Genomic DNA, 10569 nt, shown 5'->3' on the forward strand with positions numbered 1-10569 from the left:
ACCTAAACCCATATTAACTTATCTACTGCTACATTCATGAAGAAAAGGAAATTCCTTACTTCATAAGCCACCTCCCTTTTAGATTCTCTTCTGAACATATTGGCTCTCCAACCATTAGGAAGTTCTTGTTGAAAAAATAAAAATTATGTATAACGATTTTTCCACCTGAATTGTGACTTAAGCTTTTATAATTTAAAATATTGTAACAAACTTACAGTTATAAAATAAATAAGTTAAGGGGATATAATGTACAGTATGGTGACCGTAGTTAATATTGTATTGTATATTTGAAAGTTGCTAAGAGGGTAGATCTTGAAAGTTCTTATCAGAAGAAAAAAATTGTAACTGTATGGTGATAAATGTTAACCAGAGCTATTGTGGTGATCATTTCACAATGTATGCAAATACCAAATCATTATGTTGTACACCTGAAACTAATATAGTATTATATGTCAATTATAACTCAATAAGAAAAATAAAGGCAAGATAAGCACATAAACATAAAATATTGTAAATATTTTCCAGTCAATCTTCTTGGCTCTGGATAGAATTGCTTTCAAACTAATTCAAGAAAATGGATATCTCTGATTTAAATATCTTCATAAAGGTTTTGTTCTCTTTCCCAGGGGCCAACCATGGGGGATTGATTTACACAGTTTCCTAGAATCTCCTTCTTATCATTCTTCATTCCTTCTAGTAAAGAACTCCAGCATTTTTTTAGGGTCTCCTTCGATTTCTCATCTCCTTAATTTCAAACTTATTTTGATTCATTTCCATAATTTCAAATTTACTTGGACAGGTCTTAAATAATTCATTTTTTAAAAAAATTATCTTTATTGTTGAAAATATTACAGATGCCTCCTTTGTTTGTTTTTTCCCATTGACCCCCCTTCCACCTGGCACCCATCCCTCCCAGGCCTTCACCACTTTATTGTCTGTATCCATATATGCATATAAGTTTCCTGGTTACTCACTTTCCCCCAGCCCCCATCTTTGCCTTCCCTCTGATATTCATCAGTCTGTTCCATACTTATATGTCTCTGTATTTATATATTTTGTTCATCAGTTTATTTTGTTTATTAAATTCCCCATATGAGTGAGATCATGTGATACTTATCTTTCTCTGACTGGCTTATTTCACTTAGCATAATATTCTCCAGGTAAAAATCCTTTTAAAAATTATTTCCAGAATCTATGTTAATTACCCATAATTGTTAAGTAGAGTCACTGTTTGTCAGGCCTAGTCCCTGGCAATTTATCTGCCTTATTCTAACCTAACAAAAGTGAGCGTTTACCACTTTAGTCACTAAAGATTGTGATTAAAATGAAATATGCTGCATATCTACCTTCATGTAAATCTAGACAACTTTTTGTTGTACTGACTTTTGTACTAAGGTAATTTATGCTCTTTCTCAATGCCATTCATCCATTGATCCATCTATCCACCAAAAAAGAAAGGATCTTCTTATAATCATTGTATTTCTCATGTAAATAATATCCAAAGTGCACACATGCACACTTTTATATTGTCTAAAACTTATATAACATGAATCTGGGATGAATAACTTCCTGTTTGATCTGTTGAATCTGACACTAAGTGAGCTTTAAACTGACATTTATTGATAACACTCTTAAAATTTAAAAGCAAAACAGATTTTTCTCATGAAAGATGGTCCATTATCTTCTTATATTGAAAGAATTGACTTCTCAGTTGGAAGTCAAAACATTTGGACCAGTTTTTTATAGGATTCTAGGATTAAATCTTATAAGTAGATTTATTTCTCTATGGATAAAACAAATAAGAATGTGCTATTCAGTCTTTCAGTCTTCAGTTTTATGGGCTTAAGAGGCAATTATTAATGGATTAGGAATAAAGCAAACTAAATAAAATAAACTCTTGAATTGAATTGTACCAGTATTTTTCTATAAATATACTGAGTGCATTCAAAGTCACCCCGGAGATGGATAAATAAGCTGAAGAGCTAAAGAGGATAGGATGATACAAGCGAAGTAAATCTTTTTCAAATGCAAATTAAAGTTATAGGGCTAAAAGTTAAAAAGGAACCAAAACTAAGAAGGAAGGGACAAACAGGAGGAGATAAAATTTTCAATTACATTATTAAAGGTAAATTGATATGTTTCACATGGGAAACTTTAAATGTGTTCTGTTAGTTTTAGAGAGCAATAAAATGCTGTCTATGTGTATTGTGATCACAGACTTTAAATTCTTGACAGTTACAATTTCCCTTTCACATAAGAAAAGCGGATTTTACATTATTTCACATATGGGAAATATCATTTTACATAAAAGAACTAAGGGTATTTAAAATATGCAAATTATTACTGTACTGTAAATGTAGTGTAGAATGGTGGTGGGCAAGATGTTTAATCTGAAAATGCAGTCTATAGATCAATTGATAATGAGTCTAGGGAAGTCTTGAGCAAAGAGAGTGGAAGAAAGCTTCCCCATCTCTGTGGGAAAGTTGACTGGGGTCTTTTGGGGGATAAGAATCCTGGAATTTTTGAGTGATGCTTAGTGGAACCTCATGATTCTCTCCCAGCACTTTCCAGAGGTGTTTGTTCCAAACTCTAATCTAGACTCAGGTTCTCCTCTTGTGAGCAGCATGAAACAACTATCAAGTTCACAAAGAGAAAAGGACACAAAAGTTGGTCCCTGAACAAGAGGTGATTGTAGCAGCCAATGTAAGCAACTTTAGTGGCCTCATTGGAAAAGCTCTAACAGTCTTTGAAATGAAAACAAAGCCCCACATGGGATTCAGACTTAAAATACACTGCACACACATGTGCAAACAGACGTAAGTGTGGATAGATAGATATAGATTGTCTTCTCTTTCAAAACCAAATACAGAGTACTTCGGAATCTATTCAAGAAGAAATAACAGAGGCCTGATTTATCCTCATGCCTGAAACAACACCCATGATAAAGGGAAAAATTAATGAAATGCTGGATATCAGGCAACCAGAGACAGATGTCTAAACTATAAGGAACAAATGATGACAGCCATGCAGCTTACTATCTTCAAAGGGTTTCTAGGCCACGGTGCCAATGTGAGAGTGTTGAGGTGGAAACTCGGGCAGAATCCAGGGGACTTTGTACTTTGATGAGCCAATATGTTCAGAAGAGAATCTAAAAGGGAGGTGGCTCATGAAGTAAGGAATTTCCTTTTCTTCATGAATGTAGCAGTAGATAAGTTAATATGGGTTTAGGTTTAGGTCATGCAAAAAGAGTTAATTCTATACCCTTTCTATTCCAAAGATGGCATTACTGGCACACCATCTTTAGGCACACACATCTATAAGACACACATCATACACATCTCAAGACATGCGCACCTATATACTACTGTACATTCTACCAAAACCCCTAGCAGCCTGGGGTTTGTGAAATGGTAAGGAAAGGCATGACCCAGTCCGTCTCTACTCTCTTGTACACAACCCCCCTAATAACCATAGCACACTGCTCTAAAGGGAGTACCCACATGCAGTCAGAAGCAATGAGAGAGTTGGATTAATTTTTTCATAAGAGCATTACACATACCCCTGTCATCATGAGAAACTCTTAACCTGAAATCTAGTAAAACATTGAGAGAGAGAGAGAGAGAGAGAGAGAGAGAGAGAGAGAGAGAGATCAAATTAAAGCCAGGAGACTAAGGTGAGCAGAGTTTTCAGGACAGAGCACTCATATGAGAGAGCTTTACAGTGAGAGAACTCCAAAGATCTACAAAGGATCCCACCAAGTTCTGATCAGCACATGCATGTGGAGAAACTACCCAAGGTAGAGGAAAGAAAATCTAACAGAATTAGAGGTAAAAGTGCCAGATGTGCACATAGGGCTGGGAATAGTGCCAGTTCCCACCAGTCAGACTGGGAACCTTATGATTCATGGGGCATTAGGTAGAGTACACAGAAAAGTCTTGTCTTTGTAGGGAACAGTAATAAGCCCCAGATTGAGCACTGCTCTGATCCTGCCAAAGAAATCTTAAAAGGAAGATCTGAAAGGATCAACCTACTCGAAAAACTTAATGGCTCCCAGAACAAGCCTGATGAGTAAGAATATTCAGCACCCAAAAAGGTAAAGATCACATATCTATAATATAATCAATATTCACTAGCCATTGCAAAGAAGCAGGAAAATAAGAACCATGATGGGGAAATAAATCAGCTAAAACTGACCCAGAACTGAAATAGATATTTACCCATCAGTATCCACAAATGTGTACACATCCTTCTAGCTGTCTTTATCCTATTTACCCTATGCCTTAACCAATGTATAAATGTGCCAACAGTAACTAAGTTGCTAGGTCTGAATGTTCATCATCAGAGTCCCCTCTTTGGTGATTTTATAGGAAAATAAAAGTCATCGTTACATTAAAATGTCTGCTAAAGAATCAAGAGTTATAAAAGAAAGAATAAAGAGTAATGTGTCTATGGCCTTTACTATGTTGAAGTATATTCCTTCTATACCCAACTTGTTGAGATATTTAATCATGAACGGTTATTGAATTTTGTCAGATGCTTTTTCTGTTTCTATGAGATGATCATATGATCTTTATCTTTCATTCTATTAACTTGTGTAACACATTTATTGATTTGCATGTATTGAACCATCTTTGCCTACTAAGGATGAATCCCACTTAATCATGGTGTGAAGTCTTTTTTTAAAAAATTATTTTTGAATAACAATTGCCATACAATATTATGTTAGATTTAGGTGTACAATGTAGTGATTAGAAATTTTATATTCCTAATGAAGTGGTCACTCTGATAAGCCCAGTATACATCTAGCACCATATATAGTTATTACAATATCATTGAATATATTTTCTATGTTTGGTGTATGATCTTTCAAATGAGCTATTGTGTTTGATTCGCTAGCATTTTGTTGAGAATCTTTGCATCAGTATTCATCAGGAATATTGACCTGCATTTTTTTTCTATAGTGTCCTTATGTGGCTTTGGTATCATAGTAATGCTGGGCTTATAAATAAGTTTGGGATTGTTCCCTCCTCTTCAATTGTTTTGGAAGAGTTTGAGAAGGATTGGTGATTTAGCAATATAGTCATCTATCAAATCATTATGTTTTATACCTTACAGTTGTATAATGTTATATGTCAATTATGCCAATAAAACTGGAAAAAAGTTATGCAATTGCCCCCCCCCCAATTCTACTCTGCTTAACACTAGTATTTCTTCTGTTGGTCTTACCCTGATTGTCACAAGCTATAAAGATAAATCAAAATCATAACTCAAAACAATTGCGAAACATCTTATAGTTTATGTTTACCACATCTCTTAATGAGATTATTTTCTCCTTGATTCAATCTCATTTTGTTTTGTACAGTAACATGCTATACAGCCTAGGAGCAATAGGCTACACCATATAGCATGGGTGTATAGTAGGCTATACCATATAGGTTGTGTAAATACATTCCATGATGTTCACACAATGACAAAATCACCTAATAGTGCATTTGTCAGAATGGTTCCGTCATTAAGTGGCCCATGCCTGCATTCATTAGGACAGACCCAATGTAAAACTTTTATGTAGAGGAATTTTACCTGCAGTGGGACTGACACCTGAATCTTCACTTTCCCCCCACTTACAGTGTAATACCATGTTTGATTTGTCCCTCACCTGTTTTCCAGGGCTCCTATGCTTGCCTGTCCTCAGGAAAACTCCCTAAATGGGGTTGGCTTCTTGCCCACAATTATGTGATTATCTCCCAACATGGTTAAGGCAGGCTTATTCAGCACCAGTTCTTGGAGTTGAGTGGGAAATGGAAGCGTGTTGTAATAGGTAACCAAACATCTTTTCTGAGCTGTAAGTACTGATATTCTTTACCTTATTTGCTTCCCCTGCTCCATTTGCTATCTTTCTTGTACCTGAATCTTGGACAATTTTGTTCTTACCCTTTAACTACTGCACATCTCCAAGTTGCTGATCTTTTTCTTGGACTTTGGATGCCTAAATTGCATCTTCCTTTTTAATCCACCTGAAAGGGCCATCTGTCATAAGATGTTCAGCCGGGGACAATGGGCCATCTTAGTTTTTTTGACAAACCAGTCTCTGGGGAAATTATATCTTTTTAAAAGTAATTATTCTAGGTCTTGAGTGTTGAAGATATTTCTTATTGTTCTTGAGAGTCCTGTGTGGGAGCAGTGAATAAATTAGAAGTATTTCAGATCTCTAGAAATATACACAAATGTGGGAGACAGCAGGTAAATGTTGTCACTCTGTGTGGGATCAAATCCCGGTCTCTGCATTTGATAGTATATGCTTAGGAAAATTACTTAACCTTACTATACCTTTTTTCTTTAGTTACTAAACAAGAATATCAACCACAATAATAATATCATTTATTTTATAGCTTTTCTTCCTTTTGGGGAGAGAGGATTAAATGAGATTATACATAGAAAGCACTTGGGTTAGGATGTGGCATACGTAAGCACTCAATACATTTGAATATAAAGGAAAATGTTCGCCCTCCCTTCCTTCCTTCCTTCCTTCCTTCCTCCCTTCCTTCCTTCCTTCCTTCCTTCCTTCCTTCCTTCCTTTCTTTCTTTCTTTCTTTCTTTCTTTCTTTCTTTCTTTCTTTCTGGAAATATACTTTTTAATGTAAGATTATTATGTGCATGTAACCTCAGGAGAAAGAGGCACAGGGAATCTTAGACACTGAAACACTTCTAAGGGTATTTTGGCGGCATTAACCCTTTGTACATTATAACAATTTCTCTAAAACACAGATATGCTTCAAAATATCTGCAGTTTGATCTAAGATTAAAAAGTAAGATCTCTTCTATTTTCTTTTAATATTTCTAAAACTTCAGGAAATTTCAGAGTAGAGGAAGAGAGGAGTAGAGGGAAATAAGAGAACTAAGTGAGGTTCAAAGAACTACTGTTTACTCAAAATCTAAATAGTGGGAAGATGATGAGGCCATTCTACATTTAAAGGGGTAGGAATATTTTAAAATATTTAATTGCCTATCAGAGAAGAAAGTGGAATTTTTTGCTGGTGTTTTTCTTTTAGTTTGTTTCTTAAGACTTTCATTGTTAAAGTGGATATATTTTTTTATATGAAGAGGTAGTGTCAACTATGTTGATTTAAATATTTAAAAAAACTTTGAAAATGGATGCAAACTGAGAAAATAAAAAATGATGAATTTAAGTTTATTTTTTCTGGTGATGTGTGTGCACTAGAATTTGAATCAGGTGTGCTTTTATTCAGATAGTTGCATGGTAAAGACCTGTGAAATGGTCAAACTTTGCTGTAGCTGCCAGTTATCACTGTTGAGTGCAATTCAAATTATGATATCATTGAAAGCACCTTAAAATGTCAGTAAACTCATTTCTTGAGCTGTTGGCTATCTATGATAAAGATATTAATAGCCTTCTAATCTTTCAGTATATGCTTCTCAGTTCAATTATTATGATACTAGAGGCCTGGTGCATGAATTCATGCATGGATGGAGGCTGGCCAGCCTTCCCTGATCGGGGTGATCAGGTTGGGCTGGCTGGGGGGAGGGGCCATGGGTGGTTGGCTGGCTGGCCCTGCCCCCTGGTCGAACTCCCGGTTGAACTCCTGGTCGAGGGGACAATTTGCATATTAGCCTTTTATTATATAGGATGGTTAGAAATATTGCCTGTACATTGGTGATGAGGTATTTTTGAAATGCAAATTAACATTCTCACTCAACACATGGTATAAGTTCACTCCTGTCACTTTTAATGGCTGTTGTGCCTTTACTAATTCCACATAGCTGAGAAATGGTTTAGATAAAACATAGTAAATTGCTAAATGTGGTAAGAAATAGGTTAGAGTTACGTCCCTCTAAGTTCTTACTTTGTTTATTTTTTAAAGGTGGCTTTTAAATGACTTTTTTAGTACTTTGCTTTTTCCCTATTTTTTAATTTTGAAGATGTATTTACCAATCAATAAACATATATGCCCTAGCAATTCCATTCCTAGTTATAGACTTATGTATTCACCAAAAGATATGTATGACAATGTTTCTAGCATGACTTCTTATAATAGCCTCAAACTGAAACCACTCAAATTTCCCAAAATGAGGAATACATGCATGTATATTTTTCACGACAGAACACTATACAGCAGTGAAAATGAACGATCTACAACTACATGTAGCCATGTTGATGAATTCCACAAACAATATTGGAAGAAGCCAGTAATGAAAGAGTCCATATATATGATTCTATTACATAAAGTGTGGCATCTGGAAAGAGCTTATCTATTCTGTTAGAGGAAGGATAATAGTTACTCTGGGAAGTGAAATGAGGGGTAGGGGGGTAAGGCGCTTCTGGGATGTATGTAATGCTCGGTTTCTTAATCTGGGTGTTTGTCCTATAGTTGTAACTTGATGAAGATTTATTGAGATGTAAACTTATGAAATACGTCCTTTTATGCATTATAATGCACGTCAATAACAAATTTTAAAAAGGAAAAAGTCTCTTGATTAACAGGAGTTTCTGATATTCTCAAACATTATGAAATACTTGTTTGGAGGGAAACAGAATGCACTTCAGATTTGAGATATAGGATCGACTTTGACAGGGCCTCACACAAGTATAGCTGCTGAATAAATGTGTGTTGACAGGCAAATATGCTTTCTTTTATTGCTGTGATTATTTTAAAACATGATATTAACATTTCATGATAAATATTCACAATAAAACTAGGTATGACAAATCATATTTTGTAAAACTCCTTAAAGGTTTTACCGTGGAGTATTGACTGGTGCCTATTGTGTCTTTCTTAAAAACACAGAAGGCTGATATGCCTCTTAAAGGCACATACTCAATTTCAAAGGACATTGCTAACTCCTTGTTTTATAGCTATTAGTAATTTCTATTTGGCTTCAGTCCTCCTTTTAAATGCTGTTCATTGAATTTACTAAGGACAGTAATTTATTTATCGCTATGATGATGCATTGCCCTAACAGATTGGTAGCTTGATGTTACCTTTTTTATAACAAAGAAGATACCTTTTATAGTGGTTGCATAATTTATTTTGTTTAGAAAAATATTTATTTTAGCAAATGGATGGCTACTGTTATATTAAGATGGAGAGAGATTTATTTTAGGAGTTACAGAAGATATTTGTAAACAAATGGATCATTTTTTGAATGAAGTCTGGGAGTAAAAATAATATGCTATACATATTGAAATTTTTAAAAAACCCTAAAGTTTATGTTCAAATAAAACAATCACTAGAATACAATTTGATTATCATCTTTCAATTTAAGGATTAGTTTAAGGATTTTTTTTTTTAAAAAAATCTAGCAGACTATAGGCTCATCCATGGATTAGATTACATAAAAGTCTCATTTTTGTGAAATGGTTTTGTTTTGGTATTCCTTGTGGCTAATGGCACTAACCTATTTTATATTAAGAATATAACTCATACCTCCTGGCAGTGGTCAAGGAGACACCTGATTGGTGGTGTTGCTCTTATATCTGTCTGGGGCAAAGCAGACGCACAGTCCTTAGTTCATCCTAGCTTGATGCCTGTGATGATAGCCAGCTGTTTCATGCCTGGGGCACATTAAAAAAAGAATATAACTCATGTGGAAATATTTTATACAGCCTGGCTGGGCGTGGCTCAGTGGTTGAGTGTCAACCTATGAACCAGGAGGTCATGGTTCGATTCCTGGTCAGGGCACATACCCGGGTTGCGGGCTCAATCTCCAGTATGGGGCATGCAGGAGACAGCTGATCAATGATTCTCTCTCATCATTGATGTTTCTCTCTCTCTCTCTCTCTCTCTCTCTCTCTCTCTCTCCATCTCCCTTTTTGAAATCAATAAAGACAAACAAAAAAAAACTTACCAATATATAAGGAGATTATATATATATATATATATATAATTTCTCATCTGGGCCAAACAAATGTTTTTACTGAATGTTGTGTTTTCAATCCTTATTTCAGCATTTCAAGAAATTTTTAAAGAAATATTTTCTGCCATCTTTTTTATGTTTAAATCTAATTTATATATGCTTTGTTCAAATCCATTTTATATGTTGCCCTTTTTGAACATTTTCTATTTCCTTGACTTGGGGGCTCAATTTCCCACCTTTTTTTCCCCACAGAACTCAAACTCCATTTTCCCCACAGTGATCTCTCCCATAAGCAACCCGAGTGAAAAGTCTTGAGCCTGTTCTGTTTTATTAGAATGCCTTCTATATTGATCCCAGGTGGCTCTATCAGTCTTTGTTGAAGGAAGCTCTGGAGGGATGAGCTAAGTTTGAAAATCTAGTTCTATTTTGAAGACATGAAACACCAGCATCTGAAAGACACCAAGGAAAGCAGAATAAATGAGAGACACCAAGAAATAAAAGTTACAGAGGCTGAGGCTTGGGCTAGTGAGGTTTTCAAATGCAAACCAAGAGGTATTGAATCTCAGAGGATTTCAGAGATGCTACAAAAAGGAATGAAGAAAAAAGAATTTGAAACAACTCATGACTGATTATCTTCTTCCTTGAAAGCACGTTCTAAGTTTATAAGGATATAAGATAGAAGAGTGTCTTTGAGTT

General features: G+C 35.1%; 1 pseudogene; it reads left to right on the top strand.

The window, feature by feature from the left end:
* The first annotated feature begins 9440 nt into the window (after positions 1–9440).
* LOC111825307 lies at positions 9441–9584 on the top strand (annotated as a pseudogene).
* Positions 9585–10569: the final 985 nt, after the last annotated feature.

This window comes from Myotis lucifugus, unplaced genomic scaffold, assembly GCF_000147115.1.
Source record: "Myotis lucifugus unplaced genomic scaffold, Myoluc2.0 scaffold_20, whole genome shotgun sequence".
NCBI classification, from domain to species: domain Eukaryota; kingdom Metazoa; phylum Chordata; class Mammalia; order Chiroptera; family Vespertilionidae; genus Myotis; species Myotis lucifugus.